We start from the raw sequence: 22,026 nt of genomic DNA, 5'->3' as shown, positions 1-22,026 counted from the left end.
GTTGTCCATATCACTCTCCATTCCTGTGTGGCTTCAAGGGCTTGATGGCCTGAGAGTCCAACATTGGAACAGACTTGATGAACCCATATAATAGGGTATCTGCCTCTGGGCGGCCTCCACTTCTGCCAACCAAGAATTTTATCCAGGATGTTGCAAGCCACCCAGAGAATGGTTTTTGCCACAGTGTTTAGTGGCATTCTCATGACGTCCAAAAAGCGTAAGATGCCATCTTCGAACAATGGCCCCAGCAGTCTGTAGACTGGAGCGACCGTTAACATCTGAATTACAAATTAAGTCATTCCACTTTATGCTCATCTTAACTGGCAACTCTGTATTCCTTTCCTTAACTCCTGAGGACATAATTGCCCATGACAATTATTTAAGTTTAAAATGATAAAATTTAGAATTAATAGTTTTTGAAACGTTTCTTGATTCATATGAATATGAGGAATAAGGAATATGAGTATAAGGAATGTCCTGGTACCTGAATCCAGGACTTTCATTTCACAAAGGCATGGAGTACAAGGGAAGGAATAGTCTATTTCGCACCATTATATGTAGCCAAAGTTTTTTTTATATTATAATATACATTTAATTATATTGTAATGTGTTGGTCTGTAAACCAGAACACTGGTGGCACACTGAGACTTCTAAAATACATTCCAATACTGTTGGGATTCATTCCTGACTTCCATTGTGCTTGTGATATGTAAAGCTGCAGAAAAATAAAGGAAATACAGACATATTTATTGGTGGGGAAACAGCAGAATCTTCTGCATCATAGATAATCAAGCCAACCGTTCTGGGAACCAATGGAGAATTTTCAATGTTCTAAGATTCACAAATTCAAAGAATTTTCCATAGAAGTGTCAAACCAAACCATAGCAGCTGCTCTGTTATTGTTGTTGGAGTGATAAGGGTAGAAAATACACGTGAGGTCTCCCCAGAACTATGCAGGATAAAGAACAGTGCATGATGGTCATGATAGATAGGCTACGGGAATGTGAAGTGAAACTCTCTACACAGAAGTGAAACTTACTATACACTGAGTGCTGTCAACTACACAGAGCAAGCTGAAAATGCATTTTTTTCCTTTTTATTTCAGTAATCTAAGATGTTACTTGTAACTACAGTAAGGGCAGGACAGAGTCTTATTTTTAACCATTTTTGTGTGTGAACATGAGACTGGATAAAATACACCTGTGCAAATATTTACTAGCACAACCAGTTTTTTCTGTGAGATGTTAATATGTTGAGCAGAAAACGGGGAAAAAGTTATTTGTAAAATAATATATGTACAAGGAAGTTGAATCAAAATTGTAACAAAGTAAATAAAAATGTATAGATCGGTGGATTTGTCTGTGGCAGTGAGAAGCTATAAAATCTGGTCAACTGCTCCCAGCTTAATTTATAGAAATATTTATAGTTTTTGAACTTTAGTCATTCACTTGACTCCATTGAAATTGCAGTAGATTGCTTGTTTGAAATTCTTTAGCCACACTGGCTGTGTTGAAGACATAACTAGGGCCCTACCAAATTCAGTCCATTTTGGTCAATTTCACGGTCGTAGTATTTTTAAAATAGTCAGTTTCATGATTTCAGCTATTTAAATCTGAAATTTCACAGTGTAATAATTTTAGGGAGAAGTTGTGGGAGACGGGGGTCACAAGGTCATTGTGTGGGGGGCTGCAGTACTGCTACCCTTCTGCACTGCTGAGCAGCTGGAGGGTGGTGGCCGGGAGACCAGCTCGGAAGGCAGCGCCACGGCTAGCAGCAGCGCAGAAGTAAGGATGGCCTGGTATGGTATTGCCACCCTTGCTTCTGCGCTGCTGCTGGCGGGGCACTGCCTTCCGAGCTGGGCGCCTGGCCAGCAGCCACTGTTCTCCAGCCACCCAGATCTGAAGGCAGCACGGAAGTAAGGGTTGCAATACTGTGACGCCTCTCCCCCTTCCACTAAAATAACCTTGTGATTTCCCCCCGCCCCTCCCGCAACTCCCTTTTGGGTCAGGCCCCCAAATTTGAGAAACACTGGTCTCCACTGTGAAATCTGTGTAGTACACGGTAAAAGCACACAAAAGACCAGATTTCATGGTCTGTGACGCATTTTTCATGGCCGTGAATTTAGTAGGGCCCTACTCATAACCCTTTTCTCTTTAACACTTCCTGTTGTGTGGAAGCATATGTATTGATGTTTGTAGAACATAGCCACGTCAGAGCTATATTTGATTGAAAGCTGCCAGGCTGCGCACAAGGGATTTGACTAAACAGCAGAACGATAGATTATATTCTGGTTCATGCTGCATGGTTTCTGCTTACAAAAAAGCCTCCTCAAAGGGCAATAAGTGTGTTTTATTTTGTTATAAAAAGCTACTGTAAGTTATCAGGAAGTGGAAAATTTAATACTGAATAGTAATGTTCTGCTAGTTCACGTTCCATGGTTAATCAGAGAAATTAACAAAATTAGTTTTTCACCAAGAAAACATTCACTTAAAAAATAAATAGGGTTTGAATTAGGTAATTTTTAAGGGAGGGAAAGCAGAACGGTTTAAAGTAGAAGGGTTGTTGTTAATACTATATTTTCTTTCTAACTTGCAGAAACAGGCCTGTATTTAAAAAGAACACTTTCAGTAAGGATTCCGATTCAGATTACCTGTCCGTAGACCATGTATTACTCTTTGTCTCCTGCTTTTACACTTTCTGCTGTAGTTGTTTGCTTTTCTTTATTTACACAAAGTCTCACTTGTGTGATATCACTGTAGGGAACATTCCTGTATTCAAGTTGCTGCTTTTCCCTTAGTATACTGAGAAAACGTTAATTTGATTACTGTTACACCATACATAGCTGAAAACTTCTCAACATTTCTAGTATAAACCTTATTTTTCAGGGATTCAAAATTTAACCCTAACAATTTGTAATAGGAAGAAATTTAGCATAAACCCTTCTGGGGAGGGAATTACCATTACCTACGCATGGAGAAGCTGTCTGATACTGAAGGGCTCTAATCTATCAGGGCTGTTATCTAGGAAGTCGGACTAAGTGATCATATAGTTAGTTCTTTCTTGCCTTAAAAGTCTGAAATTTCTAACACCTCTCTAGTTTTTGGTAGACATTCACAGTATTTTGAGCTCTTGTCTGAGTAACTGTTCATGTGTTTGAATCCTCTTTCAGTGCATGTCATCATGCTACTGAAGAATCATGCTGAATTTTGCTGGTTATAAAATGGTATCAGGGATATGTGGTTCTTCCCACATCTGGTGAATAAAGACTTCTGTAATAACATAGATGTGTACGGTGCTTAACAAATAGAGAAAGTAAGTAAGTAAGGGCAAGTTAAAATGAGAGTGGTAGGGGAGATAATGATACAGGGGGTGGGTAGGAGAAAGGAAGGATATGGGAGAGGACTTTGAGTACGCAGTCACTTGGGCAGGCTAGTGTGTATTTCCTGTCTGTGCTCTAGAGACATGTCAAATTTAGCTTTAGTATTTTTTGTTTTTCCTGTTAAATCTGTTAGTCAATTAGTGTTATTTGCACTCTAAGTCTCTTTAAAGTTACGGGCTTTGAAAAGAAACTTAAAGGAGAGCTTGATGCTTAGTGGATGGAGTTGATAAGGTGGCTCCAGCCATAGAGTGCAACAACTTTTGCACCTCAGACATCAACAAACCCCATATTGTTTACCCCATATGGTATACCTTTGTTTATGATGGAGGCACAATCAGTAAGAGATACATGGATTTGCTATTTTTAATATTATTTAATTTTCCTCTTCTTGGCTTCCAAAGAAGCTCTGGATAGAAATGTCCCATCAATATCTAAGTAAACTCATAATGGAATCTTGTATTCCATCAGTCAATCAAGAACATGGATAGCTGCTTCTTGATATTTTTTTTTTAAAATTCCAAAACATTTAATTTTAAGAAAAACCCTGGGCACTACCATACAAAAGGGCATGTCTCTAGTCACACTAAGTACTGTTCTTTGTAAGAACTTCAGGTAAATCACTTAATGCACCTCTTTGAATTAGGATTGCTTTTCAAACTTATGTATAGCTTTTGTAGCATGTGAAACTTGGGTGCTTAACAGTGTGGATGTACCCCTTTAACCAAGTCTTTTATCTGAGTAGTAATAGTTGTTGATAAATTAATGTTTAATTTGTGGCAGTGCCTAACAACTGCAACTAGGTTTGGGCTCTTTTTGCTAAGTGCTATACAGACAATACAATAAATGACAGTCACTGCCCCAAAGAGCTTATGGTCTAAGACAAGATTTAACAGGTAGTTGAGGCGAACAGTGGCAGGGGGGATGAAGGAGATGTGGTAATATAATAGGATGTGCAGAAACTTAGCCAGTCAGTAGTAGCGATCACAACTCTCCACATGCCTATCAGGTTATGTTTTGTGGACGGAAGAGATGTTTTGATTGCTAACTTGAAGAACAACAAAGTGGTCGCTTATGGATTTTGACTGGGAGCTTTTCTCCATTTTAAGGGACAGTTTGGAAGAAAGCACAAAAGTGTTTGTCGGAGAGATGGAAAATTGGATGACCAACACTTGACAGAGCATAGAGGGGAGCTGACCTTGCAATAAGATGATAGTTTGGGTAGGTAAGGTGGGGCTAAATTGTGATGAGCTTTGAAAATAAAAGTAAGAAATTGGTATTAGAAGGGGAGCCAATGGAAGGTCTTAGAGGTTTGTGATAAACCAACAAGATTGTTAGCAGCGTTTTGAATGTTACTTGAAAGGTGTGACTCAGGTTGCGGACATTGACCTCAGAGGAAGTGCTTTGCGGTAGGCAAGGCAAAAGTTGATCAGGACTTGGACAAGAGTTTTGGCAGTTCAGACAGAGAAAGAAGGTTTTATCGTGGAGCTGTGTAGTAGAAAGTGGCAAGATTTTAACACTACCGGGGGAGCCAAAGGAGGGGGCCAGGTCAAAAATGAAGCCAACACTACTGGCTTGAATAACAGGGAGGATAGTTGTGTTGTCCACCATGACAGAGAAATGGGGGAAAGGAGATGGCCTTAGGAGGAAAGAACAGGGCCAAAATTGGGCTTTTCATAAGTTCAGTTGATAGCTGGACAACCATGAGGAGATATCAATACAACAGGCTAAGATTTTAGTTGAGATGGAGAGAGAGTAGTCCAGAGTAGATGGGCAGTTTTGATTAATCAGCATAAAGATGGTATTCAAGCCCATGTTTGAAACTGAGATTGCCCAGTGGTAGGATATGAAAGGAGAAAAGGAATGGGCAGAGGCTAGATCCCTGAAATCCTCACAGAAAGAGGAGGAGAGGGAGGAAGACCAACTAAATGAGACAACTGAAAGATAGGAGGAGAGGCAGGAAAGGACGGAATCATGGAAGACCAGAGATGAAGGGATTTTGAGAGTATGATCAACATGTCAGTGTGGTCAGTAGGTCAAGCAGGATGAGGAGGGAGTATTGGCTAAAATATTTGGTCAGGATGAATTCACTGGAGAGCTTGATGAGAGCTGCTCAATGAGAGGTATAGTGGGTGGAAGCCAGATTGGAGGGTGTTCTATAAAGGAATTAGAAAAGATACTGAAGGGCATGGATTGATAGGAATTCTCTGATAAGACTATGCCAAGTAAATTAAATAATAAAGTATATAAAAGTATGATTAGGCCAGCCATGACATATGGGTCAGCGTGCTGGCCAATGAGGAAGGGAGAAGAGCTACAACTTCACACTGCTGAAAAGAGAACCTGAGTGAGACGAAAGATAATCTACATAATGAAATGGTATGAGCCGTGATGAAGGTAGCTCCCATCACTGAAGAGTTGAGGGAATAGCTACTGAGATGGCTCAGTCATGTGAGATGACCAGATGTGGGCCATGTTGGTCAGGGAGTATAGAAGAGCTAGTAGCCACAGGACAAAGACCCTGGGAGGAAGAGCTACAAAAAGTAGGTTTGAGACGCCTAAGGTGGACATGAAGGAGATTGATGTGAGCTTGGAAGATGCACTTTACAAGAACGCTTGGAGATGAAGAACAAGAACTGCCAACCCTGACAGATGAGACAAAGCGAAGGTGAAGACCATGCCCTTTCAGTCATTGATTGCAGAATCCATCCCAGGACAATGTCAAGCGCTAATGTGGGCACTCACAAAATAAAAACAGCCTTATGTGCAAGAAAACTTGCCCTCTTATCAACACAGAAAAGTTAAAAATTTGATACAAGAGAAGTGACAACAGTTGGTTCAGGGTAAGAAAATTAACAAGGTTCAGTATCAAGAAGTTGAATGTGAAACACAGCAACCCATGTGGTGTGGAAGAAGTTTGGCTTCCCTCCTCTCATACTGTTGCAAGACAATGCAAGGTCGAGAGAGCCCCAGATTTGTACCACTGTTTACACATGGGGGACGCTTACATGGGCAGGTGTAATGTCTTACAGACAGAGTTGCTGGCATGTGGGTTCACTCTGGGGGAACAGTCTCCAAACTTTGCACTATGGTGAGGATGTTTGTAAAGTATAAACTGCCTGTGGTATTAATAACAAGTATTGTGTGGTTGCTGAAGAGTACCATTTCTGGTATGGACCAGGAAATGTTGTTGTTTTAATTAATCTATGTCCTGTTTCACACCTAAACTTCCTGTGGTGACAAAAATATTTTTATATATTGTACGAGTTTTTTTATAATGTAATTAAAATTACAGAAGGATGCTTTACAAGCAGAGCAGTCTTATAATATGTGTAGCCCTGGTGGGCTATACTAGAAAAGGTGATAGTCCCCTTCCTCCCCCTGTTTGTAGTTGGAGCCTAGTATTAATGGTGGTTCAGATAATCACAACTACTATGGTCTTTGGAATGTGTTGCTGGGTAAGTAAACTTTAAAAGGAAAACACACACACAAAAATGCAAATAAAACTTGCGTGCACACGCACACATTTATATATATATATATATGCGCGTGCACACACGTTTGTTTATATATATATAAAAAAATAAAAAGAAGTGGAATGCAGGTCTGGCTTGAAATGAGTAATTGGACATGGGTGAGGCCTCATTTCTTGGGAGAGAGGATTAGGGAGGTAAATAGATCAGCAGGCTGGAAACAGACTGTCCGTACTAGCTAAGATAAAACGCCCAAGGAACCAAGATAACAATGGAATAGATAAGCGTGGAACATAAAATGAGGTAAAGAGTAAGTTGTGTGTGGACAGTGCATGCTGTACAAGAATTGGTTTCTACAAAGTGACCAAGCCAATCCCAAAATGTGTGGTGCAATGTATAATAAACGCAATGTGAACATATATAAAGGAGATGGTTTGCTGTATGTGTGGTACACCCTATACCCACCTTCTATGCTTGAGTCGGATTGACTCATCATAGTTTTGCTGTATGCTAAATAAAGGAACCTGAGTGATGAGACTGGAGTCAAACTGGTTCTTGGGGAACCAAGTGGAAGAGGTCTGTGGGGAACCCCAACAGGATCAAGCTTGGGTTTTTGTGGCTGGAGAGACCAGTTCATGTTCCCTTCTTTGTGTGAGCTGTATAATGTACAGTTTTTTTGGTTGTTTACTCTTCCTTGGTAATCTGTTATCAGTAAAAATAAAAGATAGTTAGAACATGTACCACAACCTAGCTGTTTCAAGTATTTTAGTTAATGAATCTTTAAAATCAGTAATTTTGTTAACTTTATTGCCATTAAAGAGACACCATAACTTGTCAGATTGGAGTAGCCTGTCAGTGTATGGAGGCAGGTTTATGACAGGGTTACAGTGGTTATGTTTACTCCTTACATTAAAATTTCATAATGAGTCATGAGAACAAATGGTAAGGTACATGGGAATTGCCATAACTGGATCATACCAGAAGTCAGTTTAGTCCGGTATCCTGTCTCAGACAGTGGTCAACACCAGATGCTTCAGAACCTCTGTCAAGGTTCCTCCCCCACTCTGAACTCTAGGGTACAGATGTGGGGACCTGCATGAAAAACCTCCTAAGCTTATCTTTACCAGCTTAGGTCAAAACTTCCCCAAGGTAACAAATATTACCCCCGTTATCCTTGGAATGGCCGCTACCACCACCAAACTAATACTGGTTACTGGGGAAGAGCTGTTTGGACGCGTCCTTCCCCCCAAAATACTTCCCAAAACCTTGCACCCCACTTCCTGGACAAGGTTTGGTAAAAAGCCTCACCAATTTGCATAGGTGACCACAGACCCAAACCCTTGGATCTGAGAACAATGAAAAAGCATTCAGTGTTTTACAAGAAGACTTTTAATAAAAAATAGAAGTAAATAGAAATAAAGAAATCCCCCCTGTAAAATCAGGATGGTATATATCTTACAGGGTAATTAGATTCAAAAACATAGAGAACCCCTCTAGGCAAAACCTTAAGTTACAAAAAAGATACACAGACAGAAATAGTTATTCTATTCAGCACAATTCTTTTCTCAGCCATTTAAAGAAATCATAATCTAACACATACCTAGCTAGATTACTTACTAAAAGTTCTAAGACTCCATTCCTGTTCTGTCCCCGGCCAAGACGACTACAGACAGACCCTTTGTTTCTCTCCCTCCTCCCAGCTTTTGAAAGTATCTTGTCTCCTCATTGGTCATTTTGGTCAGGTGCCAGCGAGGTTACCTTTAGCTTCTTAACCCTTTACAGGTGAGAGGAGCTTTCCCCTGGCCAGGAGGGATTTCAAAGGGGTTTACCCTTCCCTTTATATTTATGACACGCCCCCCAAATCTCAGCTAGGGTGAAACACTGGCTGGGATTTCTTCCTGGAGCTCTAGGAAAACAGAGTTAATAAGACACATGCATCTCTAAATATACTACCAAGTACATAAAGACTAACAATATTTTCCACATCTCAAGGACGATTTTAACCAGTTGATTCTGGGAAACTTTCACGGGAGAGTGCATCAGCCACTTTGTTAGAAGCTCCTGAGATGTGTTGGATGTCGAAATCAAAATCTTGGAGAGCTAAACTCCACCGAAGAAGTTTTCTGTTAGTTTCTTTGACGGTGTGAAGCCACTTTAGTGCAGCATGGTCGGTTTGCAGGTGGAAACGCCGTCCCCAAACATATGGGCGTAGCTTTTCCAGAGCGTAGACAATGGCATAACATTCTTTTTCAGTGACTGACCAGTTGCTTTCCCTCTCAGACAGTTTTTTGCTGAGAAACACTACAGGGTGGAATTCTTGATCAGGTCCTTTCTGCATTAAAACTGCTCCCACACCACGCTCGGATGCATCTGTGGTTACTAGGAACGGTTTGTCAAAGTCTGGGGCCCTTAGTACAGGGTCAGACATGAGTGTCGCTTTAAGCTTGTTAAAGGCCTTCTGACACTTTCCGGTCCACTGAACAGCATTTGGCTGTTTCTTTTTGGTTAGGTCTGTCAGTGGGGCAGCGATTTGGCTGTAGTGCGGTACAAATCGTCTGTAATAACCGGCCAAGCCTAAGAAGGATTGAACCTGTTTCTTTGACTTTGGGACAGGCCACTTTTGGATAGCATCCACTTTGGCCTGTAGGGGGCTGATAGTTCCTTGACCCACCTGGTGTCCAAGGTAAGTCACTCTGTTTAGGCCTATTTGACACTTCTTAGCCTTAACAGTTAGTCCTGCCTCCCTTATGCGCTCAAGGACTTTTTGTAGATGTTCCAGGTGGTCTGCCCAGGAATCCGAAAATATGGCCACATCGTCAAGGTAGGCGACTGCATATTCTCCTAATCCCGCTAGGAGACCATCTACAAGTCTTTGGAAAGTGGCGGGTGCATTTCGCAGCCCGAAAGGGAGTACATTAAATTCATACAGCCCGAGATGTGTGATGAAGGCTGACCTTTCCTTGGCAGATTCATCTAGCGGTACCTGCCAGTACCCCTTGGTTAAGTCCAAGGTAGAGATGAACTGGGCCCTTCCCAGTTTCTCTAATAGTTCATCTGTGCGTGGCATGGGATAGTTGTCTGGGCGAGTTACAGCATTTAGCTTACGGTAGTCCACGCAAAAACGTATTTCCCCATCTGGTTTGGGAACTAGAACCACTGGAGATGCCCATGCACTTTCAGAGGGGCGGATTACACCCATCTGTAACATATCCTGGATCTCCCGTTCTATAGCAGTTTTAGCTTGAGGAGACACCCGGTAAGGTTGGACCCTAATTGGGTGAGCATTACCTGTGTCAATGGAGTGGTATGCCCGTTCAGTCAGTCCTGGGGTGGCTGAGAACGTTGGCGCGTAGCTAGTGCACAGCTCCTGGATCTGCTGTCGCTGCATACGCCCAAGGGTCATGGAGAGGTTCACCTCTTCCACACCACCAGCACATTTCCCTTCGTAGTAGACACCTTCAGGCCACTCAGCGTCGTCTCCTCCCTGGGCTGTAAACTGACAAACCTTTAATTCTCTGGAATAAAAGGGCTTTAGAGAATTAATATGATACACCTTAGGCTTTCGGTTGGAGGTGGGGAATGCTATGAGATAATTAACAGCTCCCAGGCGCTCCTGGACCACGAATGGCCCTTCCCACGATGCTTCCATTTTATGGGCCTGGAGCGCCTTTAAGACCATGACCTGGTCTCCTACTTTGAAGGAACGCTCTCTGGCATGTTTATCATACCAGGCTTTTTGCTCTTTTTGAGCATCCTGTAAGTTTTCTCTAGCAAGGGCTAAAGAGGTTCGGAGGGTGTTTTGTAGGTTGGTTACAAAGTCCAGAATGTTAGTTCCTGGAGAAGGTGTAAATCCCTCCCATTGCTGCTTCACCAACTGCAATGGCCCCTTAACCTCACGGCCATATACAAGTTCAAATGGAGAAAACCCTAAACTGGGATGTGGTACAGCTCTGTAGGCAAAGAGCAACTGCTGCAAGACTAGGTCCCAATCATTGGAGTGCTCATTTACGAATTTACGTATCATGGCCCCCAAAGTTCCATTAAACTTCTCCACCATGCCATTTGTTTGATGATGGTAAGGAGTGGCAACCAAGTGATTTACCCCATGAGCTTCCCAAAGGTTTTTCATAGTTCCTGCCAGGAAATTAGTCCCTGCATCTGTGAGGATGTCGGAGGGCCAACCTACCCTGGCAAAAATGTCTGCTAGTGCCTGGCACACACTTTTAGCCCTGGTGTTGCTTAGAGCTACTGCTTCCGGCCATCGGGTGGCAAAATCCATGAAAGTCAGTATGTACTGCTTTCCTCTGGGTGTCTTTTTCGGAAAAGGACCCAGAATATCCACAGCTACTCGCTGAAATGGAACTTCAATGATGGGGAGTGGCTGGAGAGGAGCTTTGACCTGGTCTTGGGGTTTTCCCACTCTTTGGCACACCTCACAAGACTGGACATAGGTAGAAACATCCTTGCCCATTCCCTCCCAGTGGAATGACCCCCCCAAACGGTCTTTGGTCCTGTTCACCCCAGCATGGCCACTAGGGTGATCATGGGCTAAGCTCAAGAGCTTGGCCCGGTATTTAGTTGGAACTACCAACTGTCTCTGAGGATGCCAGTCTTCCTGGTGTCCCCCAGAAAGAGTTTCCTTGTATAAAAGTCCTCTTTCTACAACAAACCTGGATCGATTAGAAGAGCTGAGAGGCGGTGGGTTGCTCCGTGCCGCCGTCCAAGCTCTCTGGAGGCTTTCATCTGCTTCCTGTTCGGTCTGGAACTGTTCCCTTGATGCTGGAGACATCAGTTCCTCATTGGATTGGGGACATAGGCTTGGTCCCTCTGGAAGCGATATAGGGGATGGAGCTGTTTCTGTTGACTGTGAACCGCTCTCCGCTGGTGCACTATGTTGGGATTCAGGCTCCGGCTGAGCCTCTTGTGTAGGGTTATCGGCTGCTGCCAGTTCAGGTTCGGTGGGGCCCTCTGGTGTTGAGGTTGCAAGTACTGGATTCAGTGCTGGCACGGGGTCTGGTGTTGGTTGTTTGGCTGGTTCCGGTTCTGGGACTGGTTCCGTCTGGGTCTCTGGGACTGGATCCACTACTGCTGTTGCAGACATTGGCCTGGGGTCCAGGTCCATCACCTCTGACTGGGTCCTGATAGAAGTTTCCGGAACAGAGCTAGGCCTCACGGCTTGTTTAGCCTGGTTGCGGGTGACCATTCCCACCCTCTTGGCCTGCTTCACATGATTGGCCAAGTCTTCCCCCAACAGCATGGGGATGGGATAATCATCATAGACTGCAAAAGTCCACATTCCTGACCAGCCCTTGTACTGGACAGGCAACTTGACTGTAGGCAAATTGAAAGAGTTGGACTTGAAGGGTTGAATCGTCACTTGGATCTCTGGGTTGATTAAATTGGGGTCCACTACGGAAGCATGGATAGCTGACACTTGTGCTCCGGTGTCCCTCCACGCGGTGACCTTCTTCCCACCCACACTCACAGTTTCCCTCCGCTCCAAGGGTATCTGGGAGGTATCTGGGCCTGTGGACCTCTGGTGTGATTCCGGTGCAATGAACTGTAATCTGTTGGGGTTCTTGGGGCAGTTGGCCTTTACATGCCCCAGCTCGTTACACTTAAAACATCGTCCAGCTGACGGGTCACTGGGGCGAGGAGGGTTGCTGGAGAACGGGGTGGTGGGACGATAAGGGGTCTGGAGGGTTCTTTGGGAGGTAGGTGGGGCTTTGGGCGGCCCCCGGTAATAGGGTGTGGTCTGGGGTGGTCCCTTCTGGTCTCCGCTCCAACTGCGACCAGTTTTCTTCTTCTCTGCCACCTCCACCCATCTGGCTCCAATCTCTCCTGCCTCAATTACAGTTTTGGGTTTCCCATCTAGGATGTATCTTTCTATTTCCTCAGGAACACCCTCTAAGAATTGTTCCATTTGCATTAGGAAGGGCAAATTTACTGGAGATTCAACACTTGCTCCTGATATCCAGGCATCCCAATGTTTTACAATGTGGTAGGCATGTCGGGTAAATGACATGTCTGGTTTCCACCTTAGGGCTCTGAACCTCCGACGAGACTGCTCGGGTGTTATCCCCATTCTGACTCTCGCCTTGGATTTAAACAGTTCATACTTGTTCATGTGTTCTTTAGGCATTTCAGCTGCCACCTCAGCTAAGGGTCCACTGAGCTGCGGCCTCAGCTCTACCATGTATTGGTCAGTAGAGATGTTGTACCCAAGGCAGGCCCTTTCGAAGTTTTCTAAGAAGGCCTCAGTATCATCACCTGCCTTGTAGGTGGGGAACTTTCTGGGATGGAAAGTGGTACCTGGAGAAGGATTGCTAGGGTTTGTTGGTATATTCTGCTGGGCCTTTATCCTCTCCATCTCCTCCACATGCTTCCTTGCCTCCATTTCCCTCTTGTGGGCAGCCTCCTGTACCTCCTTCTCCAGCCGCATGAGTTCTATCTGTCTTTCATGTTCCCTTTGTTTTTCCTCAGCCTGAAATTTGGCTAATTCCAGCTGTAGTCGAGCTGAGGATTTGGCCATTCTAACCTCTCTGTTTTTAACTAACTTTACACCCGAGGTTTAGAAATAAACAAACAAAACTTGGCTGTAAACTTTTGCTGTGCTGGAATAGAGTACCTATTCTCTGATAGTGATTGTCAGCCTACAGAAAAAGACAATTCCCTTGTCTCTGCTCTGGGCCCAAATTAAAGCAAAAAACCTCCAACTACTTGGAAAACTGCTTACCCAGCCCAAAGAAAAAAAAAAATTTCTTTTCAAACCTGTGCTCCTTGTAAAACAAAACAAAAAAATCAAAATCCTAAAAAAAAAACCCTGCCACTTTTGTCTCCAGGCAAATGGGTAGAGCACACACCCCCTATTTACTTTTAGGAAGAAAAGAAAAAAAAAAAACCTCTGGGTTGGAAGACTGTGAATTTCCCTGCAGGAGTTAAGTACCCTGCCTCCAGGCAAGAAAACCTGCAATTCACAAGATAATCCCCTTTTGTCTCTGCTTGGCCACAAAGCAGAGAGAAACCAAGCTGCTTTCAGTTTCAAAGCTGCCTTCTGGACTTCCTAAAAATTCCTTTTTAAAATCTGTATTTCTAGTTCAAAAAATCTCAACTGGATCTCAAAATGATTTCAGGTTAATCCCACCACTGTGCCACCATGTCAAGGTTCCTCCCCCACTCTGAACTCTAGGGTACAGATGTGGGGACCTGCATGAAAAACCTCCTAAGCTTATCTTTACCAGCTTAGGTCAAAACTTCCCCAAGGTAACAAATATTACCCCCGTTATCCTTGGAATGGCCGCTACCACCACCAAACTAATACTGGTTACTGGGGAAGAGCTGTTTGGACGCGTCCTTCCCCCCAAAATACTTCCCAAAACCTTGCACCCCACTTCCTGGACAAGGTTTGGTAAAAAGCCTCACCAATTTGCCTAGGTGACTACAGACCCAGACCCTTGGATCTTAAGAACAATGAACAATCCTCCCAACACTTGCACTCCCCCTTTCCTGGGAAATGTTGGATAAAAAGCCTCACCAATTTGCATAGGTGACCACAGACCCAAACCCTTGGATCTGAGAACAATGAAAAAGCATTCAGTGTTTTACAAGAAGACTTTTAATAAAAAATAGAAGTAAATAGAAATAAAGAAATCCCCCCTGTAAAATCAGGATGGTATATATCTTACAGGGTAATTAGATTCAAAAACATAGAGAACCCCTCTAGGCAAAACCTTAAGTTACAAAAAAGATACACAGACAGAAATAGTTATTCTATTCAGCACAATTCTTTTCTCAGCCATTTAAAGAAATCATAATCTAACACATACCTAGCTAGATTACTTACTAAAAGTTCTAAGACTCCATTCCTGTTCTGTCCCCGGCCAAGACGACTACAGACAGACCCTTTGTTTCTCTCCCTCCTCCCAGCTTTTGAAAGTATCTTGTCTCCTCATTGGTCATTTTGGTCAGGTGCCAGCGAGGTTACCTTTAGCTTCTTAACCCTTTACAGGTGAGAGGAGCTTTCCCCTGGCCAGGAGGGATTTCAAAGGGGTTTACCCTTCCCTTTATATTTATGACAACCTCCATAGTAACAAGATTCTCATTCTAATTCCCGATAATTAGATTGGTTTAAGACTTGAAGTATGAAGTTTAATGTCCCTTCCAAAATTTGTTAGCATAAATTATAACTCTGGCTATTTGTAACCGAATAAATGTTCAATCCCTCTTTGAACATTGCTTCGTTCTTAACCATATATACAACCCAATTGCAGGGCATATACCTTGCAGGGTTCGCTTCTCTTTTCCTCTTTCTAACTGCTCGTATGTTGAAAGACTAAAGATTTAGGTAAATGTGTATTGAGGCAATATTTTGATGGTGGTGTTTTTTGGAGCTGGGAGGAGTTGCAGTGTTTGATGCTCGCTGAGACTTCATTTTGTGTCAATGGAGGCCCTGATGGGCTAGAATTTATAGGACTGCAGATAAAGGATTGCAAAGTTTGGTCAGAAATTTATTTGAGTTTATTCTAACATGGGAGTTTATTACAACTCAAGAACTTTATTTAGCTTGGAAGTGTGGCATAGCTCAGACTGGGAGTTAGCTTAGCTTTAGGACCCTATTCCACTCTTGAGAAACTTAATGTGGGTTAGGAGTTCAGATTTAAATTACAAGTCTTTCTGCCTTAAAGAGGGATTACCAAGAAGGTGTTTCGTTTCATAAGAAATTTGCCACTGGAATGTGGTAAGTTTAAATTAACATGATTCTTACATGATCTTATCTTTAAATCCCTTATTTTCTATATTTCAGTGGACTCTTCATTTTTTTTCCCTGTTCCCTTTCTCTGCATATTTGACCCAAAGCTCTCATGGTCCAACCATAGCATAGAATCATAGAGTAACAGGGTTGGAAGGGACCTCAGGATGGATGGAACTCTCAGCCCTGGGTTTAGCAGGCCAATGCTCAAACCACTGAGTTATCCCTCCCCCCCAAGGGGGAGCTATCCCTCCCCCCCTAGCATGACCTAGCATGTCAATAAAAATCTTTTAAACACAGAATTTTTCTAAAGTGTGGTAGACAGATTTACTTCACTGTTTTAGAGGGGTTAGTATTGTGGCACTAACTTGTGCATAGTTTTTTAACAGGTCTTGTGTTACATTTTACAGTACACTGCTTAAGAACATTCTGTTAAAATGTTCACTCCTTGACTTTTAAAAATTAAAATGCATGAATTATTTTTTCACCTGATGCAATGAACTCTTTACAAATTTACTGTATTGCGTTAAAGTGTGGCTGTTTTTTGCTGTGAGCGTGTTCATGTAAGGTTATAAGTCTCTTTTGATGTGCTAAAGTATTAAGATGAAAGCATGACATTCTTTTAAGATTGGACTCTGATCTCGATTTTTTTTTTTTTTTGGCAAAGTAAACTGCTGCATGTTTTCTGAGAATTTAAGAACTGTAAATGAAAAGATTTTTCATCTCTGCTCTTCACAAAAGATACGTTGTTTGCACTGAATTTCATCATTAGACTGAATTTTTTTTTCCTGTGTGTAATTTCAGACTCATATCTTTAAGGCCCCCCTACCTCCAGTTTTGTAAGATACGCTTTATTGGGGTATTTGTAAGACAGTTATCTCTGCTACCCATTATGTGTCTCCTGACTTCATTATAAACACTACGGCTTTTGCCCATGACCGGTAAATGCTCCTGATGAAATACCCTGCCAGCTGAATTTGTTTGTTACAGTACCTGCTTATGTCTGCACTCATGGCTCAGACATTAATGGATTCAAATTGCTGACATAAATAGCTACTGCATAGTTTGCTTAATTCTGATTGTAGCAGACTGAACTACTCACTGGCGCGGCACCTCCTGCTGGTCATCTGGGAATTAGCTCTTTTCCAGCCTCAGAGCGCCCTCTGCTGGTTGGTGGCTTGCCTGCCTCAGGCCCCGTGTCTCTCCTGGACCCCGTTGCCCTTTTATTTCAGTGTTCTGCCCTAGCAGTACCCCTACACTCTGGGTCTCCCCTCCCAGGGGAACCCCAACCCTCAAAGCCCACCTTGCCTCAGTGGCTACTGCCAGTCGTCATCTAGCCCCCGTTCACTGGGGCAAACTGCAGTCTGTAATGGACACTCATCATTGGCAAGGGGTAGGACCTGCTTCCTTTGCCTATCCCCGGGCTGCCCTTCTGCAGCCCCAGTACCTTTTGTAGGCCTTCCACAAGGCCTGTAGTCTGGGGGTTTACCAGGCTGGAGTTCCCCAGCTCCCTTCCCCAGCACAGCTCTGCTTTGCTTCGCTTTGCTTCATGTACCTTGCTCCCAGGCAGCTAGCCCTTCCCACTCCAGGGCTAGAGTGAGACTCCTCCAGCTTCTGGCTCCTAGCCCTCTTATCAGGGCCAGCTGGGCCCTGACTGAGATGGCCACACCTGTGGTCAGCTACTCCCTCAGCTGCTCTCACTCCTTTTATCCCAACCACAGCCCTCTCCAGGGCTTCTTTTTAACCCCTGCCTGCTGGCGTGGGGCAGCTGCCCTGCTACACTGATTAATCTGCTGATATACCTCTTTCCCCTCATTTTTGAGTTGTAAAATAAATTTTTGGTTGCATAGAATAGATATTTGGAAATGAAAGATAATCCCAAGTATTCAAATATTGCTCATAGCTGCCGTACACATCAGGTGTTCTGTGGGAGTTGCCTTCTAGATAAGTTTTTTACATGCCAGTGTATCTACTTTGTACCAAAAGTTGTGAGGAGCAATTGTGTAGCATTTCCTACTTTCAAAGCCCTGGATAGTGCTACCCAGTGCTGTAACATTAATCAGTACTTTGCATTCCAATGAAATAGTATTCTTATCCCGCTGTTTAAGGCCCCACAGCAAGTTGGGGCAGGACTAGAACTTGGATGTTCTGGGCTCCGAACTCCATGTTGCAGTTGAGGTTAAACATTAGTGGTATTTTTAATTTATGAAAACATTTTTGAGGAAAGTTGTATTTGTGATGCTAATGAGGGAGAGGGCTAGGCTAGCTCAAGAGGCACTTGGCAGACTGCTACTTACAACATTGTTGGAGTTCAGTGCTACATTGAAACATTCACTTAAATTTTAACTCAGGTCTCCAGAGGTTGAAGAGTTACGAAGTTACTTCATTATGCTACCTAATCCAGAACAGGAGCTTTTATAAATGCTATAAAATTAATTAATGACCTGGTAACAGAGTATTTTATGTGGAACAGGCCAGATTTAGAGAAGGAAATTTTGTGTCATACCAGATCCATGTGGTCTTTCAAAATAATAGGATCTGCATGCTCCTTAAGATATGTCTGGCACTGCTTTCACAGACATTTACATTTTCTAGTAAAACTTCTTGTACTACCTCTAAATATAGTACCTTATTTTAGTATGTGGCATACTTAGAATCAGTTCTTTAAAGGGATACTGTAAACACTGACATGCTTTCTAGGTGTTACCTTTTTATGGGTTTTAGCTTCATGTCCCGGTGTGCTGTTTCTTTGGTTTTCATCTTGAATTTTTTTTTGTGAGTTGTCGGTTCCTTTTTTTCCATCTCAACTTCATGGTCTTAGAAGGCACTATCTCTGGTGAGCAGTTACATTGGCTAAGATGATGTGTGGTCTAATAGACATTACTCTTTCTACCTCCCTATTCAGAGTTATTTTCTTAACCTGTTCCAGCCCCATAGTAAGGAACAAAAATATCTATCTATCTATATACCTGTCTATCTCAGCCTTCTTTATTATGCTACCAGTCTCTCCCTCTGTCAAAGGAGAACTGGAGCCAACTTGGAAACAATACTTTTAAAGAAAAGAAATGCATTTTCCCAGTATGTTTTGTTCTGTTGGTGGTAGTGAAGGTACTTGTATGTTAAGAACTTTCTTCTTCCTAGGCTGAATATTACTCCGGGTTTCATTGTGCACTTACGTGACAATCCTATGTTTTAAGATACTTTCGCTATGGAGGCCATTCTATCTCTCAATCAATATTGTGGACAGTATTATGTAGGATCAAAGGAACAGGGATTTGCATGTGACAGCAAAACTCTTATTTAGACGTATGTAGTTAGCAAACAATAAGAACACTTATTTAAAATGAAAACGTGAGAGGTAAACAAATTTAAGTAGTCTGTTCCAAAGTCTTCTCTTTGCTAGTATGCTATTTCCTTTGTAAAAGGATGCTGTCAAGTACTCCTAATTATTTGTAATAGCCTTGTCAAGGTTCCTCCCCCACTCTAAACTCTAGGGTACAGATGTGGGGACCTGCATGAAAAACCTCCTAAGCTTATCTTTACCAGCTTAGGTCAAAACTTCCCCAAGGTACAAAATATTACACCCGTTATCCTTGGACTGGCCGCTACCACCACCAAACTAATACTGGTTACTGGGGAAGAGCTGTTTGGACGCGTCCTTCCCCCCAAAATACTTCCCAAAACCTTGCACCCCACTTCCTGGACAAGGTTTGGTAAAAAGCCTCACCAATTTGCCTAGGTGACTACAGACCCAGACCCTTGGATCTTAAGAACAATGAACAATCCTCCCAACACTTGCACTCCCCCTTTCCTGGGAAATGTTGGATAAAAAGCCTCACCAATTTGCCTAGGTGACTACAGACCCAGACCCTTGGATCTTAAGAACAATGAACAATCCTCCCAACACTTGCACTCCCCCTTTCCTGGGAAATGTTGGATAAAAAGCCTCACCAATTTGCATAGGTGACCACAGACCCAAACCCTTGGATCTGAAAATAATGAAAAAGCATTCAGTGTTTTACAAGAAGACTTTTAATAAAAAATAGAAGTAAATAGAAATAAAGAAATCCCCCCTGTAAAATCAGGATGGTAGATATCTTACAGGGTAATTAGATTCAAAAACATAGAGAACCCCTCTAGGCAAAACCTTAGGTTACAAAAAAGATACACAGACAGAAATAGTTATTCTATTCAGCACAATTCTTTTCTCAGCCATTTAAAGAAATCATAATCTAACACATACCTAGCTAGATTACTTACTAAAAGTTCTAAGACTCCATTCCTGTTCTGTCCCCGGCCAAGACGACTACAGACAGACCCAGACCCTTTGTTTTTCTCCCTCCTCCCAGCTTTTGAAAGTATCTTGTCTCCTCATTGGTCATTTTGGTCAGGTGCCAGCGAGGTTACCTTTAGCTTCTTAACCCTTTACAGGTGAGAGGAGCTTTCCCCTGGCCAGGAGGGATTTCAAAGGGGTTTACCCTTCCCTTTATATTTATGACAAGCCTCTCAAAATAAGCTAGAATTTTTTTCTCTACACATTTTTAAAATTTGTTTCCTGTGTTTGTAATGGAATTTGAAATTAATCTGACTTTCCTGCTCATTTTCTTGTTTGTGTGTTTGCATTGTCCATGTTTTCAGCAGAGTTTTGGGAATATAATTTGTTAACTTCTGCTCCCTCTGCTGGCTCTGCAGTAGCAAAGCATGCTCTAATAAATTGGTTAGTCTCTAAGGTGCCACAAGTACTCCTTTTCTTTTTGCGAATACAGACTAACACGGCTGTTACTCTGAAACCTGTCATTGTAGATTTTATAAACAGTAGAACTCTTTACATTTTGTGAAGGTCCAAGTGGTTTATTGTAAGTTTAGAATCAGGAGAGCATTCCCTTGTAGTGAATTAAAGTACTGTAGGGGAAGACTCTGAGCCAGGGACAGTGCATGCTGGGGAGCCACCTGGCCACACCTCTGCCTGGGAGACAGAGGGAGATGTCACTGTTTCCAGGAGCCACCTGAGGTGAGCGCTGCCAGGAGCCAGCATTGCGCACCCCCTCCCGCACCCCAAACCCCTGTCCCAGCCCTGAGCTCCCTCGCACACTCCGAAGCCCTCGGCCCCAGCCCGGAGCCCCCTCATCTCCGGCCCCACCCCAGAGTCTGCACCCCCAACTGGAGCCCTCACTCCTTCTCGCACCCCAATGCGCTGCCCAAGCACGGTGAAAATGAGCGAGTGAGTGAGGGTGGGGGAGGGCGAGCGATGGAGTGGGGAGGGGGTGAGGCCTTGGAGCAGGGGTGGGGCAAGTGTGTTTGGTTTTCTGCAAATAGAACGTTAGCAGCCCTAGGGGCACTATCTCTACGTGGAAATAGGCACAGTACTGAACATCTGTTTCCATGTCCATTTAGTGCCCTGCCCCTCTGCAGAGACTGCCAAACTAGGTGCAGATTGTTTAGAGAATAACTTTAACATGCCAATTATATATGCCCATCCCTAGTGTCAGTTATCACCAAATTGACATAATGTTATAAGGTACTTAGATGTATTTTCCTGTAGCTTTCCAGCATTTTTACAGCAGTTCTTTTGGTGATCATACAGAAAAATGGTCTTGATTATTGTCTTCCAGAGAATGAAAGGGTTATATATTTTTGCTGGAAACAGGAGGAAAGCAAACTTTGAGTGGCTGATATTAGACTAAGAAGGCCACACTACTCAGAATGTGAGACCACCTTAAATAATCTTGTATAGAATCAAGAAGACGTAGATGGTGATAGAGAGCAAAATGTTTCCTGTTTCTTTTTTTACCCTGTTTTTTTTTTTCTTGTTAATATAATTTGTTTACTAAAAGTAGGCTGGGATGGGATGGGAATGATAAATTTGTCCCAAGTCTGTGCAGTTATTGCAGCATATGAGTTGTGAAGATTTTCCAGCATCGCAGTAGCTGTGCCAGTGAGATAATTTCTCCACAAACTAATCTGTGCACCAAGAGTGGTGTCTTCAACAGGCTATCCCTGGTAAACTGCTGCAGTCGGGATGCACTTTTGGATAAAGTTTAAAAGTACCCCCTGTTCGGTTGCATTCCAGTCTTGTTACTAGTTTTGGTGCTCAATAGCCAGTAAGTTATCACTCTCAATATACAGGCTTATGGCCTGATTCTCAGAGATGCTAAGCGCCCACAGTTTTCACTGACTTCATGTGGAGTTGTGGGTGCTGAGCACTTCTGAAAAATCAGGCCCATAACGAGTATTTAAAATGAAACCATTCATGTCTTCTGAAAAATCGCTGAAGCCCCTCTGCAAAGAGAGAGAAGCTGGAACATAACATGTCCATTATTTTACTGCATTTTTACAGTAAATACACACACACACACACCAAAACTTTGAGGCTGTCTTTATAAACAACATAGAAAGTAGTGAAAGGTACAAGCTTTGCTTTGCAGTTC

General features: G+C 42.9%; 1 protein-coding gene across 1 annotated transcript in view; it reads left to right on the top strand.

The window, feature by feature from the left end:
• The window catches only part of STIM2 (stromal interaction molecule 2), a 151,637-nt gene that overhangs the window by 69,307 nt on the left and 60,304 nt on the right, over positions 1-22,026 (top strand). The gene's annotated exons all lie outside the window — the stretch shown is intronic.

Source organism: Lepidochelys olivacea, assembly GCF_965140295.1.
Source record: "Lepidochelys olivacea isolate rLepOli2 genome assembly, chromosome: 4".
Taxonomy (NCBI): Eukaryota; Metazoa; Chordata; order Testudines; family Cheloniidae; genus Lepidochelys; species Lepidochelys olivacea.
This window is presented reverse-complemented; position numbering and strand designations above follow the sequence as displayed.